Source organism: Tachypleus tridentatus, chromosome 10 (genome assembly GCF_004210375.1).
Source record: "Tachypleus tridentatus isolate NWPU-2018 chromosome 10, ASM421037v1, whole genome shotgun sequence".
Classification (NCBI taxonomy): Eukaryota; Metazoa; Arthropoda; class Merostomata; order Xiphosura; family Limulidae; genus Tachypleus; species Tachypleus tridentatus.
In genome coordinates, this window is record NC_134834.1 from 102645956 (window position 1) to 102662746 (window position 16791).

The 16791-nt window shown below is 34.3% G+C and overlaps 1 long non-coding RNA gene across 7 annotated transcripts in view; it reads right to left on the bottom strand.

The window, feature by feature from the left end:
* The window catches only part of LOC143229995 (uncharacterized), a 56436-nt gene that overhangs the window by 10533 nt on the left and 29112 nt on the right, over positions 1-16791 (bottom strand). For 5 of the 7 annotated variants that reach the window (XR_013016166.1, XR_013016171.1, XR_013016168.1 and 2 more), the window contains exon 2: positions 2768-2865. This is a non-coding gene — a long non-coding RNA (uncharacterized LOC143229995). Of the gene's footprint in view, positions 1-2767; positions 2866-15274; positions 15442-15770; positions 16670-16791 lie in introns of those variants that run through there. The other 2 variants (XR_013016167.1, XR_013016174.1) reach the window with 2 other exon arrangements.

The window sequence follows — 16791 nt, forward strand, 5'->3', positions numbered from 1 at the left end:
TATATTCCAACGTTTTTCTTAAGTTCATTCTTTACACAGGGACTTGCTATGTAAGTATATTCCAACGTTTTTCTTAAGTTCATCCTTTACACAGGGACTTGCTATGTAAGTATATTCCAACGTTTTTCTTAAGTTCATCCTTTACACAGGGACTCGCTATGTAAGTATATTCCAACGTTTTTCTTAAGTTCATCCTTTACACAGGGACTTGCTATGTAAGTATATTCCAACGTTTTTCTTAAGTTCATCCTTTACACAGGGACTTGCTATGTAAGTATATTCCAACGTTTTTCTTAAGTTCATCCTTTACACAGGGACTTGCTATGTAAGTATATTCCAACGTTTTTCTTAAGTTCATCCTTTACTCAGGGACTTGCTGTGTAAGTATATTCCAACGTTTTTCTTAAGTTCATCCTTTACACAGGGACTTGCTGTGTAAGTATATTCCAACGTTTTTCTTAAGTTCATCCTTTACACAGGGACTTGCTGTGTAAGTATATTCCAATGTTTTTCTTAAGTTCATCTATTACACAGGGACTTGCTATGTAAGTATATTCCAACGTTTTTCTTAAGTTCATCCTTTACACAGGGACTTGCTATGTAAGTATATTCCAACGTTTTTCTTAAGTTCATTCTTTACACAGGGACTCGCTATGTAAGTATATTCCAACGTTTTTCTTAAGTTCATCCTTTACACAGGGACTTGCTGTGTAAGTATATTCCAACGTTTTTCTTAAGTTCATTCTTTACACAGGGACTTGCTATGTAAGTATATTCCAACGTTTTTCTTAAGTTCATTCTTTACACAGGGACTCGCTATGTAAGTATATTCCAACGTTTTTCTTAAGTTCATCCTTTACACAGGGACTTGCTATGTAAGTATATTCCAACGTTTTTCTTATTGTTGGATTATTTTATGTTTATTTACATAAAGACCATTTTGATATACTACCTGATAAAACAACAAAATGATGAGTTATGAGAATCTAGAAATAGGTAGCATATTACTAAACTTATAGTACATATTTAAGGGTGAGAGGCACCTCTGCTCATTTCCATCGTGTTCGAAATCGCGATGTAATTCTCGTAACATATTGTTTTAAAGTATTGTTTTGTTCTTGTTGTTAAAGTTCGTAATAATCCGCTTAGAAATCTGTCATGAACTAATTGCATGTTTATATATGTATGAAGGAATTTAAAGTTTGTTGAGCGGGAAACGTTATATGCACAAGTAAGTATTACATTTTGTTGTTGTTTTTAGTTTAATATTAATTGTCTGATCATATCTTGTTAACACTGATAAATATAAACTGAATTAATATTTTGATTTCAATTTATTTCGACATTTTTCTCTGAAAGAGTCCCCAATTAATTACTTCACTCATTATTATAAATTTCAGACAAGTCTACGAGTTATTATATTATGTTATGTGTATTACTATTTCAAATAACCGGAAATTTTAATTTTAATTTAGAATTTAATTAACTGTTAATATTTATCAAATTCATGATATTTGCCAACAAAATTGATATTTTGATATTTAATCAAATTATTTTAATATGCAAACAAAAAACAAAACAATTTATAATAACGGTTATTTCTAATAGCTATTATAAATGATGGTTTATATAGACGAGGTTTTGAAAACTTACATGCAATACTGAATGTTATGTCTGGTCTAGAACTGAATATTTTATCAATGATCTAGGTCCACGACAAGTTGATGTTGTCGCTAAAGTTAGGTTGGTTTCTGTTTGGCCTCACGCCCGTACAAGCTGATATATGTTGTTTTGTTACTATAAAGTCAACTAATTTCGAACTATATGGAAAAATCGACTTTTATAAAACCGTTTTACCTAAAGTAAATTGAAATTAAACTTTTTAAATATAATATAACTGGGTATAACTTGTTTTATGAGAATCTACTTTATGCAAGACAAAGATGATAGATAGACTCACAAAATGTTAAAAAAAGTGAATAATGAAAGAGAATTGTTGAAGAACACCAGGAACAAAAGGAAACGGAAAGTTATATGAACGACTTCATGAAGACGTGATCACGACGAAGATTTTTACAACATCATGTCCGAGTCGTTCTTTTGTTATTGAAAAGTTAATTAGTTTAAACATTGATGTTAAACTTAACATAAACATTATTATAAAATATAATAACACGACTTATAATTAAAATAACATTGAACATAAATCTTCACTAAACACATGTACAATATTATTAAATCCTGTTAATATGTTTCGTTATGTAGTAAGATTCAGATAATCTATTGCACAACTTTGAGTTCACAAATAAGCAATCAACGAAAGTTTAAATTATGTACAGTTCAAGATATAAAACCAAACAATAACATTTTAAACAGTATAACAACCCAATTACGTTTAAAATATATAGTTTAACTATCACAATAACACACAATTTTTATTATAATTTAAAAGAATCACTAACACTTTCCTTTTACTTCGTTCTTTATCAAAAGCATAATTCATTCCAGATTTATTACTAAATTGTAATCAAATTAGTAATTATAGCCCACATATTTCAATACCACTTTATTAAATTCTTTCATTATACCTACAGGTATATATATTCATTATTATATATTTTCAAGTTTATATTTTTTCATAAATCGGTAGTTAGCCTCAATCCCCTCTGGGCAGCGGTAACGGATTTACAACTCTAAAATCAGGGATTCGATTCCCCTTGATGAACATTGCACATAGCATGTGGTTTTGCTATAAGATATTACATACGTGCCCATACTGTTAGCCTCCTGTTTTTCCTGTCACACTCTCTTAAGATGAACGTTGCGACATCTGGTAGTAAGGATTGTACACTCTGTTCTTTCGAACTGGAAACAATATGGAAAAAACTTGATTTATTACGAATGCACTCTTACACTTCATTGTAAAAACTAATCATTTTACAAACTTCTTGAACATTGTCTAGGGTGTTCGGAAAGTCACTGTGCACTTATATAATTATTAACAGCCATGTTTCAATATAGAATAGAGGAGGAAAATATGAATGACAATTATAAACAATGTTGAAAGTGACCCCGTTGGCATCAATACAGACTTGGATCCTTCTTATTTTGTTTCTAAACACAACTATCAGTTGCTGGCTTGAAATAAACTGAATAAATGCTGATTACAAAACTGCACAGTGACTTTCCGAACACCCTGTATATCAACATATATGTATTGTTTAATTACAATAATGTAATGTTCAAAATTGTCCAATAATTATAAATAACATTTAAGGAAAAAGAAAACAGAAAATTTCATACACTAACGAAATAAAGTGTTCAGTTTCTTGTCAAGGAACTTGTTACTTTCTATGAATATTACAGTATTTGTGAACCTTAATACGTAGTAAATTATGATGTTATTTTTAGAGTTTGAGTTAGTGTTAGTGGGATTTTCAGAACAATTTATTCATAATTCTTATAAAGGATTTCATTTCAAAACCGTTAACGGAAATCTTCAAATAAACATTTTGATATCAAGATATAGATTTAATATTTTCGTAAGAGCTTTATCAGCAAACTGTTTTTCAAGACAGTTGTCAAAAATTTTAAAATTAATGATATTGAACAATGTCTTCTCAGTATAAATATGTATTTAAAGTACATCCTTGGACGTTCTTTTATTAACAACTCAGATCATTTTGGAAACCAAACTTCAATAACGTACGAGTGAACCATGAACAGCTCAAAATATAGAAAGCTTATGTCTCAAGTGATCTGAAAACGTTTAACTGGAATTTTTCGAAGTTTTTGTAGTAGAGAAAATGTCTGATGCTTCCCGGTATAAGTTAAAGGATATTTTGAATGTTTTATCCACGACAGTGTGGAGAATGATGCACCTAGTTAAAGAAAGGTTGAAAGGTTAAATATATTGAACAAATTATTTATTAATATTTTATTCAGATATTTTGTACTTGATATAAAGTTAATAGTCGTGATTTTATTTAAATATTGATTTTAGATATTATTACATTATCATTTGTCATGTTAAATGTTGAGTTTTGTTTACATAGTTATTTTCATAGTTAATGGTTTGTTTTGATTTACAGAATTCTACAAAATATACTGCAACATAATTATCTGAGATAACTTGAAATTACTGGTTCAAGTGTTAATGGAAACTATAAGAAGAAACGACGGAGAAAAGATATTTCTGTTTGTTGCCACATTAATTGGATGAATTCAGAGTATTAGAAATGTTTGATTGGCTGACACAAACTTTATTTTGGAAGGACAATGTAATAAGATTCGCAAAATGTTTTGTTAGGCATCGTTTTGAAAAATAGTTAAAACTATACACACATAGAAAGTTATACCAGATTATTGTACATGGTCTAAAATATCTAGTTTCATTCTGTTTTGATAGAATATATTTTTGTTCACACATAACAGCTATTATTGTTCAGTGCAGCCTTCAATATGCGAAAATGTCTTTGGTTTCACTAGTCTTGAAACTCTCACCAAACCCATGTTTCAACTTGGTTCATCTGCGTTGTAACATGTAAATAAACAAGCACAACGCTTCACTGAAACATACTCTACTATCAAAGCTGGAAGCTGGCTTCCTATTTACTGTAGAACACAATCTTCAAAGTTGACAGAAAAGAAGCACCAGAAGTGTGAGGAGAGTAAAGTATCAATCGGAAATATATTTTCAGTGTCAGAAAACATCAACTTTGATACGATATCTTACCTAAAAACACATAATAACAGGAATCTCATTGAGAATCTTACATTGACTTGGTGGAGGAATCTAGACGAGCAGTCCTCGGAAAGTGTCCACAGGATGTGGTTGGAGTGTGACTTCACTTCTTGGAGGGACACACTAGTGAGATAACGCACAAACCAGGTATACTCAACACCCATCTTGAAAGTACGGGTCACTAAGTTGGGCGTAAAAATGACATTCTCAACTGTAGATACGCTGGCTGGTCCACCTTCTTTCCCATGTTGGGGGAAGGGACATCTTAGTAAACACAATACATATAAATTAGTCCACCTTCTTTCCTATGATAGGGTGGGGAACATCCTTCCAAACGCAATACATCTAAAAGGGTCCACGTTCTTTCCCAGGATAGGGTGGGGAGCACCCTAGCGAACACAATACATCTAAATCGGTCCACCTTTTTTCCTGTTATAGGGTGGGAAACATCCTAGCTAAAAAATTACATCTAAAGTGATCCACCTTCTTTCCCATGATTGGGTGGGGGTATCCTAGCCAACACAATACGTCTAAACTGGTCCACCTCCTTTCCAGACGAGATCTCCAAAGAACTAACCTGCAGGAGATAGTATGAAAGTTTCTCAGCCGACTGGTATGTTCTTTGGCTGCTAAAGTTCCTTCTGAAAGAAGACAAACCTTTTAACACAGTTAAGATATCTTCTCTGTTCGTTTGTCTTAGAGATTTGCTCTTCAGGCAGTTGTAATCTTAACTCGTGAGATATCTTTTCATGCAATATATGTCTTCCAATAATTTCAGAAGACACCTTCCTATTTTCCAGCTCTCTCTGTAGTTTTGCGATCATGAAAGTTAAAAAAATTGTAAATTTACTAGTTTTTAATAACAAAGATTTGCTTTGTTTTTCGAATTACAGTTTTTATCATTTAGTAACTTAGAAGTCCGTATTACTATTTCTCTATCCTTTGTGAGAGAAGAATTTCTTCACATAAGTGAAATTTCAACAGTGGCGAGGAAAGGAAAGATACGTGTTGATGACGTGACAGCCACTTTTCATATATTAGTGAACACCATCATGTAGTCTGCAACTTCATTCACATCTATTTACTCTCTTTCATCCCTTCGATTTCAATAGGAAATTTAGCAGGAGGTCAGCTTCTTTGTTTACGTTCATCTACTTCTAAGGCTTTGTGAACTTCCTATTGAGGACAGTATTCGACCATCCTCTCATTATGCGGGCATAATTTCGATTCCAGCTGTTTCTCTCTTACACAATCCCTTTTGTATAAATCTAATCCTCCATTTCCAAACATACTGATTTAGGTTTAGACCAACTACATTCCCAGGACAATATGCCTAGTCCTCGTAGTCCTACGGATTCCTTCATTAATAATTATAGTTTTTTTCACATGCACTATCTAGATTCACAGAGTGTGGCATAAATTTTGAATGTTTGAATAGCTGGCCCATTTAATTCAGTTCAACTATCCTGTCTTTTCCTGAACCTTCTTTGTTTGTCTCCTTGCACTTTACGTCTTCATCTTATGTTAGATGTACTTCATAGAGATGCTGATTCCTTTGGAATGATTCTTGTTTCAACCTATTTTCTGCTATGGATTGTTCTATATAGATTTTACTCCTCAACGAACGGATGGATTACAACCATTCTTACACATGGGCTTTCACTCCCGTTCTTTTCTCCCTTACTATCAGTTCTCAATCTGTTCAGTTTCATCATCTTTAGAATCTATTCTGTCCTCTTTAGGTGTGAAGAAATTTGCCAACCTTCTTACAAGGTTTTACTTGATGTCCCTATAAAGACACGGAGGAGATTTAGTTATTAATCTGTCCAACGTTTTCATTTGAAAAGTTATCTTCACTTCATTGGACCATTACTCCATATTCAGGTCTATATCTCAAACACCTTTCTTCCTATTCCCATCGCTGAGTTCTGTAGATGCTTCCTTTTATTCATCCATTGTTACTATATTTTATTGTTTCAAACACTACATTGTCTCCTGTAATTTCAGTCAGGTGGTCAAAGCGTTTGCTCTACATCTCCATTAACTTGGTCTATGGTTTCATTATTACTTGCAAAATAGCCTTCTGTTTTCATACTTATGGAAAGAGTCCTCCAGTCATATCTTCATTCTTCTGATGGTGGTAACCCACTTTGGGTGAATTGACAAAATGTTCAAATCGTTACTCACTCCTACCCAATACTTTATCTACTTAATCCAATCATCTTTCATGTCCCCTACTGTGCTTGAGAAACTTATGTAGTGGCTAGATAATCTATTACCACTGTTTTGGTTTCTTCACTTTGAATCGTATCAAACCTACACCACTTCAGAAATGTTAATGTTTACTGGTTGGGATACATCATTCAACAACAATGTCATCTTAAACATGTGTACCAGCATAAGCAATTCATTCACATCAGTGTACCCAACCTATGTTCTGTTCTTGGACATGTTTATATTCCTTACCACTGCTAATGAATTGTTTGATTATGATTCATTCTGATAATTTCGGGGCAATTTTTTACATCAATTATAGAGCAGGTATCAGATCTTTAATTCTGTTTTAAAACACTCGACCGTCATGATTCAACATCTTCCCAATGGATTTGCTGTAGAGATTCTCTAGAGATTTGAAGCGATGAACTTAAAAACAGATCATCTGTATCATGGTATGTCGATCAAACAGCCGCTTGACCCACAAGTTTTCTTATGCGTATGTGTTCTTTTGGGTAATTACGACTTATTTCCTCGTCAATAATGAAATTTCAGGAGTGGAGCAATATAGAGGGAGCCAGTAAACAAGGAGTTGATATCGCTTTCCTATTGGCAGAGGGCTTTTACCGTACAGTATCATCATTAGCCATTAATAAGAATCACGTGAGGTTAGGTTGAAGTTTCTAGTTGCCTAAAAACTAGTGTTATGTAGATACTCAAGGCAGATGATCACAGGAGATATAATCTCTGTGTGAAATGGCATCTAATGGAAACACATTTTCATCTAAGAAAATGTTAACTTTCCAAAACCAGATGTCTTCTGAACTAACCAACAGCAGATAACATAATGGGGGGTTCCAGTCTTCATCTCTACAGTTGACACAATAATCTTATGATGTATTAAATTTTTCTTCCTGCTTTTACTTCAACATTTTTCATGCTGTTTATTACTTTTTATTTTGTACAGTTATTAAGTAGCTGTAGTTTCAAAATTCACTCCAGTTGAACACGAATCTTAAATTTCATATTACTTTTCATACACTTTTCACCTGGGATATTTTTCAACACATTTCTCAATCGGTCTGAATTTTCTTTCTTTTCGTTTAGGTTGATGTAGTCCTAATCTGTCTACTAGTGAAGTAATTTCTTTACTCGAGGTAATAGCTGTAATGGAAGTCCTTATACCTTTGAGTCACACTCACTTTTACATCTGTTACTGAGTATGACAAAATCAATGGAACTTTGTATCCATTACTTAGTTACTATACGATCCTTTGTACAGTGTGTTCTTTCAATACCCAAGTGTTCTGATAGTTATCTAATCAGTGAAATACTCAACCTCTCTACACATTTACCACCCATCTCAGAAAGAAAGGTCATAACTTTTTGGTCACCAGTACCACATCGTTCTGCTTAGATGGTAAATTAATTCTATCAAGACTGGACCAAGTTACCTATATACACTGCTGGCCAAAATCTTAAGGCCAATGAACATAAAGAAAAAATAGCATTTTGCGTTGATAGACTCAACTACTTATTTGAGTATAGCTTCAAGAGATGAAAATTAGAAAAGGGAAAATAAAACTATTTTTTTAGCATTTAATAGGGAAAATACTAGCTGGTCAAAAGTTTAAGACCATAGTGAAACGAAGCGTTAATCGGTAAACACGTAACGAAATTTAGTCATTTGTGTTCAAGCATTAGCGTTGTCAACATCTCCCCCTGACATCTCCTGTGTTGCATTGTGTAAAAACATGGCAAAGTCTAAAAAGTTGACAGAATTTGAACGTGGCAGAATTATTGAACTGCAAAAACAAGGTCTCTCTCAACGTGCCATCGCTGGTGAGATTGGGCGTAGTAAAACTGCTGTTGCAAATTTCTTAAAAGACACTGAGGGATACCGAACGAGAATTTCAAGTGGTTGGCCCAAGAAAAATTCGCCGACGTTGAGTAGGAGGATTCGGCGGGGTATTCGGCAAGATACTAGACGATCGCTAAACCAGATTTAAGGCCCTTATGGACGGAAAATGCAGCTCAAGAACAATAAGACGGCATCTACGAGAGAAAGGCTTTAAAAACCGTAAACGTCTTCAAAGGTCACGCCTCCTTCCACACCACGAAACACCTCGGTTTAACTTTGCTGAGAAGCACCAAACATGGGACGTAGAAAAGTGGACGAAAAACTTTAACCTGGATGTTCCAGATGGCTTCCAACGTCACTGGCACTGGAGACATTTTCTACACGACACAGTGGAGGAGGTTCCATCATGATCTGGGGTGCTTTTTCCTTCCATGGAACAATGAAGCTTCAGGTTATACAAGGGCGTCAAACAGCGGCTGGCTACATTGGCATGTTGAAGAGAGCATCCTTATTGACTGAAGGCCCTCGCTTGTGTGGAAATGACTGGATCTTTCAGCAGAACAACGCTGCAGTCCACAATGTCTGCAGGACAAAGGACTTTTTCATGGTGAATAACGTGATTCTTTTGGACCATCCAGCGTGTTCGCCTGAACTGAACCCCATTGAATATATTTGGGGGTGGATGGCAAGGGGTCTATAGAAATGGACGTCAATTCCAAACAGTGCATGATCTTCGTGAAGCCATCTTTATCAGCTGGAATAACATTCCAGTCAGCTTTCTACAAACGCTTATTTACTGAAATATTAACATTGTTCATGTATGATGATTTAATACGATCACATTTTATATATTTTAGTAGTATATTAGGGTTCAGAATGTTATATTAAAACAAATTTGAATAACCAAATCAACAACTTGAATATAAGGTTCTAATGGTACAGTAGCACAATTATTTAGTATGTAGTTTGAACTTATCAAGACTTTGTCACGTTCGGGAAAGTATGTGATGGTCATGAAAAATAATCACGTACATGGATTATGGAGATGTGTTCAGATGAAGGACTTTTCAAGATGGAGATAGTCCTTAAACGTTGTTGAAATGAGAAAACAAAATACATCAACATCAGAACCACTATTGAACATGTTTCTATATCAACTATTACACTGACTTCCAGTTAATAATCATTACTTGATGTTTTACATGATAGATATTACTTTCAGTTATATCGTTGCTATGCGTTATTTTACAACTTTCACTAACACTGGTATACCTTCATTAACACAAAATTAGTCCTGCATGGCCAGATGAGTACGCGCTTGACTCCCAGTTTGAGGGTGGCTGGCTCAACTTTTATTTCGATACAGTTTCATTGAAGTGAGTGTACATTATAACTGTGTAATAATACGATCTGTACGAAATTCACACCAATAGCAGGTTCGCTTCAGTCACAGTGACACCCATATTAACGTCTCAGAAGTCACACTGACACTTCTAGAGATGACGTGACTGAAAGTGGAGCTAGTTTTACCGACATTTTGTATGTAACATGACGACTTTCTGTAACGTTTATTGTACATAGAAAAACTTTGTGTTTACAGTTTTGATTGGTGGTTTAGATGAGGTTAACTGTTAGTTATCTGGAATGTTTGAGACGAACCCCTATTCTAACCTCACAATAATAAACACAGATTTAGCTGCCAGTTCATTAGTTTTGTTCACAGAGACACAGTTATGGACATTCCAGACACAGAATACCTAGATATTGTCAGTTACCTAGGGTTCAGTGCCTCATACTGAAGGTATAAAAAGTTTAGATGTCTTGTAACAGGCTGGGTGTACTCGTTCGTTTTGGTAATGTAGTCGAAAGTAAAGAACTGGTACAAAAATTGTTAAACTGGACCCAGATGTGTTCTATATAATCACCTTTACTTACTTAGCAGTCTTTCATGTGTGCTGATGGTTGGTATCGTTCTATACCTGAAGAGAAGCAGCTTGTTGTTAGATAAAGTTTACCACATCTACTAAGCCTTATTCTAATTAAACTATATTAAATAACGTATTTCAATGTTCTCTGGAGTATCCCTCCCCTGGATGGAAATGATGTAAATTCATGGTTAATGAAAGGGGATCTTAGGAGATAAAAAGTTGCTTTTCTTACATGCAATTGTAAAAGCAACGCCCATAAAAACTGCAAAATACAAAATGTGAAACCGTAAGTTTCTGTGTATCTCCGCATGCACCCATTAAACATACATGACAAATTTGGTGAAGATCCATCACAAAAGGAAGACGTAGTGGTAAAAAATATCACCCAAATATTGCAAAACCAAAAATTTGTACATATTCTCCACACCAGTTTTGGTGAGGATTCATATCTACCTTGCAAAGTAGTGACATGGTCATACAACAGTTATATTTATACACATTCTATTTTGACTCGTAAACAATTATAGCTCTTCAACAGACATTGTTGAAAGACTTTTATGCATAGTAAACAAAGTCGTTTTGTAGAACAAACAACGTGTTACCTTTAAAAAAAAACAGCATAATGTTAATGTGTGTTTGTGTTGTTTTTTACTGCAAAGCATGGAAATCAACAAAAGATTTTAACGTTGGAAGTCTATGAACTTACCACTGGACCCCTTTAGGAACACACATATCACATTTTTGTGGGTTACATTTGGTGGAAGCCCATAAATCCCAGTTTTTTCTAGCAAGCTTATTCTTTGTTGGTTCATGAACTACTGTTTTAAAGAAAACTAAATAATAATTATACTTTCTAGGGTAACATGTCAAAAACTGAATTCGAATTTAACCCTTTCTGCATCAAATCTTCTCTCACCTCTTTACCTCGAAGATTTTCTTTGTTCCCAATGTTGTGTTTTTATAAAGACTTGCATCTCTCATCTTATTTCTTTAGATAGGGTGTTTGATATGAAAATAAGTGGGACTTCCTTGTCTCTGAACACTTCCTATCTTCTGTTATTGTTGTTTTTGGCGTTGACACCAGAAGTTGCCAAACCTAGTCAAACTTCATAACCAATGGAAACTATCCAATTTGAGGTAACTTAATGTAATTCCTAGTATTACTAACATGATTCGAATAAGGTATTTGAATTCTGTCGTTAAAGTCTAAAATCTTGCAATAATTAATCCACGTACAATCACTTTGACGAAACTACAGATTACTAAATGTATGAACAAAGATGTCATTACCAGAATGATAATTTTCTTTGTCAAAAAAAAATTCTAAAAGCACTGGACAGTTCAGTTGCAGTACCAATTTTCAATCGCCGAATTAGAGACCTTGTCCTCACGTCTGAAAGATACCTATAATTATTCTTTGGTATAATGCTAAAAAGAGGCCCGGCATAGCCAGGTGATTAAGGCAATCGACGCGTTATCTGAGGGTCGTGGGTTCGAACCCCCATCACACCAAACATGCTTGCCTTTTCAGTCATGAGGGCGTTATAATGTTATGGCTAATTCCACTATTTGTTGGTGAGAGAGTAGCCCAAGGGTTGGTGGTGAATGGTGATGACAAGCTACCTTCCTTCTAGTCTTACACTACTAAATTAAGAACGGCTAGCACAGATACCCCTCGTGTATCTTTGAGCGAAATTCAAAACAAAAACTAATGCTAAAAAGTCATTTAGGTTTCTCTGTTTTTTGAATTTCGCACAAAGCTACACGAGGGCTATCTACATTTTCCGTCTCTAATTTAGCATTGTAAGACTGGAAGGAAGGTAGCTAGTCATTACCATTTACTGCCAACTATTTTTGCTAAAGAATAGTGGGATTGGCCCCTCAGCTGAAAGGACAAGCATGTTTGTCAGAACTAAAATTCGAACCCGCTACACTTAAATTGCAAATCGAGTGCCCTGACCACCTGGTCATGATTAATGTAATAGGTAGTTTGAAACTAATAGTTCGAAGCTCCAGTTTCTGTCCGGACAGCTCCATAAGTATCCGCTTACACAAAAAGCACAGATACAATTAATGAACAACAACAAAAAAAAAAAGGGAAGTCAACCAATCAGAAACACTTCATCACCCAACATTTCTACTAAAATATTGACTGCCATTCTTATAACGCAAAGGTGCGGGGAATATTTATAGTATTTTACAGACTCAAACCTGACTTTCCATTTCCAAAATCCAGAGTTTTATCGAGGGCCAATCCGACCTTAAACAAATTATCCCATCAGATTCTGCTGTTTCTTTGTTCAGGATTTGACTTCTTTATTACCTTTATTCTTACAATACATATCATGCACTTCAAACCAATTACTGTTTTCAGGTTTAAATTGTTCCACGCTGGAAAATATTTACTTTCCACGGGCTAAGATCTATGTAAATTAAAAACTTGCGTAGAGAAAGAAAAATCAAAAGACAGTAAAATATGTATTTTTAAACATCAGCATTACAAATTGCACCATTTATTTTCACAGGCAGATGCTGATGATGGAGATAAAAGTTTTGTATCTTTCATCCAATCATCTTCTCTGAAGGATGTAAAAGAAACTGATAAACATTATACTGACGGTAAAAGAACGAGCCCATTTTTGGCTTAAGGGAGCAGGAATTTGATGAAAATAAGAGAAATAACGTTTTACGGCTTAAGGAAAAAGAAAATACAGGATTTTCATGAAGAAAGAACAATTCTGTTTTGTGGCTTAAAGGGAGAAAGAGAGGATTTTCATTAAAACAGAACAACTCCATTTCTCGGCTTAAGAGGAAAAAAAAAGATTTCCATGAAAAAGAAGCGAGTTCGTCTTCCATCCTCAGAGGTAAAAAAAAACATCATATTGACGGTACAAGAGTGAAAACATCTTTCGACTTGAGAAGTAAAAAGAAAAGAAAAAAGATTTCCATGAAAAAGAAGCGAGTTCGTCTTCCATCCTCAGAGGTAAAAAAAAACATCATATTGACGGTACAAGAGTGAAAACATCTTTCGACTTGAGAAGTAAAAAGAAAAGAAAAAAGATTTCCATGAAAAAGAAGCGAGTTCGTCTTCCATCCTCAGAGGTAAAAAAAAACATCATATTGACGGTACAAGAGTGAAAACATCTTTCGACTTGAGAAGTAAAAAGAAAAGAAAAAAGATTTACATGAAAAGAAGCGAGTTCGTCTTCCATCCTCAGAGGTAAAAAAAAACATCATATTGACGGTACAAGAGTGAAAACATCTTTCGACTTGAGAAGTAAAAGAAAAGAAAAAGATTTACATGAAAAGAAGCGAGTTCGTCTTCCATCCTCAGAGGTAAAAAAAAAACATCATATTGACGGTACAAGAGTGAAAACATCTTTCGACTTGAGAAGTAAAAAGAAAAGAAAAAAGATTTACATGAAAAGAAGCAAATTCGTCTTCCAGCCTCAGACTCATTATTTACACTTGTGTGTTTTAGTTACCATATTTCTAGAATTGGAGAAGTGCTGTTTACCACCAGATTTGAGATAATGTATCATGTTAATAACAGAGACAGTCGTTGATGTTTTTTCATTTAAATATGTTTATAAATTCATATAATATTCTGTAATATTCTTTAAGTGTTTCTAAAGTTAAAATTACATTTTAAATTTGTTCTAAACAAGTCCTTTCACGACTTGTATATTTCCTTGTTTCTAAAATTATATTAATAATTACGCCCGCAATTAATAAAGTTAGGAGCTACACCGTCTGATAAAGGCGAAATTTTACTTTTTTCATAATAATTAGGCGTTCAGATTGCGTGAAATGTATATAAATTTGTATAGATCTGCGTCAAAAATTATATAATGAAACGTTAATACAGTCGAACAATAAAATCTTCATTGTAGAATAATATGGACAAATATCAGGACTTGTTGGCAAACAATGTATTGTTATGCATGTTATCTATTAATATATCGCCCGGCATGGCCGAGCGCGTAAGGCGTGCGACTCGTAATCCGAGGGTCGCGGGTTCGCGCCCGCGTCGCGCTAAACATTCTCGCCCTCCCAGCCGTGGGGGTGTATAATGTGACGGTCAATCGTTGGTAAAAGAGTAGCCCAAGAGTTGGCGGTGGGTGGTGATGACTAGCTGCCTTCCCTCTAGTCTTACACTGCTAAATTAGGGACGGCTAGCACAGATAGCCCTCGAGTAGCTTTGTGCGAATTTCCAAAACAAACAAACAAATCTATTAATATGTATACACATATATATGAAACAATTTTCTCAAATAATTATTGATATCAACACTACACCTGGTGTCCAAATGAAGCATAATTATTATCTGCTGTATCTTAAAACAGCTGGTATGGGTATTAAAACAAAGTAGAGAACAACGTTTCGACCTTCTTAGGTTATCTTCAGGTTAATCTTTTGTTAGCATGAGATACATTTTTACTTGAAAGTGGATTTCTCGTTATCATGAATTACGAGCAACTACTACTTTCTGCTTATTGTCGTTGTGCAAAGCTACAGAATCTTACCTGGAATACGGTACCATAACTTGCAGAAACACAATGAGATGACTGTTACTTGTTGAATTTCGCTCAAAGATGCACGTGATCTATCTGCGAAAACCCATTCTTCTTTAAAAGTGATAGTCCAGACGGAACGCCATTAAAAATGCAATGCTTAAGTTACTGTAATCAAATAACGCACTCACTGCTCCCAATGCTGGGAGTACGATTTATTTTACTTTATATCTTTGTACTAATGGGACAAGAAACAAGAATTCTTGGATCCAAAGTCCCTCATACTAAACATGCACTCGGCCCATTTAAAATAAATAAATTCAACGTCCTTGAAGTACAAGATGCTTTGTTTCATTGAAACAGTATTTAAATAGACACGAACGAAGCTATCTTATAAAATAAAAATAATTCATCAACTATACTTAAAAGTTGTTTATAAAATTATTAAAAATGTAGAAAAGGTTTTTAAATTAATGTAAAAATCCACTATCAAATTTTAAATAGGTATTATTATAATCGTTTGTTTATGTAGAGAAAAGCCAGGCTACCTGCTGTGTGCACCTGGTGAAATCGAACCCGATATTAGCATTGCAAGTTCATAAACTTACTAGATATATTGTTAAAATCTTGCTTTTATGTTAATAAATTAGTGTCCCCATTGGATCATTGGTATGTCTGCAGATTCCCACTGCTACAAACCAAATTTAGATACTCATGGTGGGCAGAACACCAATAGCCCATTAGGTAGCCTTGTGCATAATTAAAACAACAACAACAACATACATAATCATATTTACAACAATGTGGACTGTTCTCAAAAATCAAAATCATTTACAAATGCAACACACCACACTTCCCACTAGCCAGACACTGTTGTATTGAACAATACAGATAGCAGCAGAATAAAAGAAATGCTATTGGAGTTCTTGTTTTAAACTTCTTTGTTTTAACTATAAAGCCTCGAGTTAGTGCCCATGTGCTCCATTCACCTACTGCATCTTCACCTAAAAATAAATCTTGTAATGACAGATAGTATTAGTCGAAGCTCCGACAGCTAAGCAGAACTAATCTTTCTGCCTATTGAAGCCACTCACTCAGGTTCCATTACAAGTCTATGAAATGTTTAGTGAAAAAGAATACCTGCATTACCTATAAGTCATTGTGGGATCAACATTACCCTCTCCATGTTAGATGATAAATTTTTTTTTTTGTTTATTTCTGAAATTTATCATGGTTTAGAGTAAACTGCTACTTTTCTAGAAACTTTTCCATTTAATGGAATTTCAGTATTTGCTAATAAAGACACCAATCAGAAGTTGTAGTTGCAGATGGGTGAGTGGAGTGTTAAAAGATGGCATTTTCTTCCACCCCTATCTTTCCTCTGTGATCACCAATGGCTCCCAGATTCTGGTTAAAATATTAAAAGATATACAAATTACCCCACTTCTTAACATTGGTGTGTATAGTCATCTGATTTATTTCACTAACTGATAAGTAATGTTTAAAATATCATACAACATACCGACTTA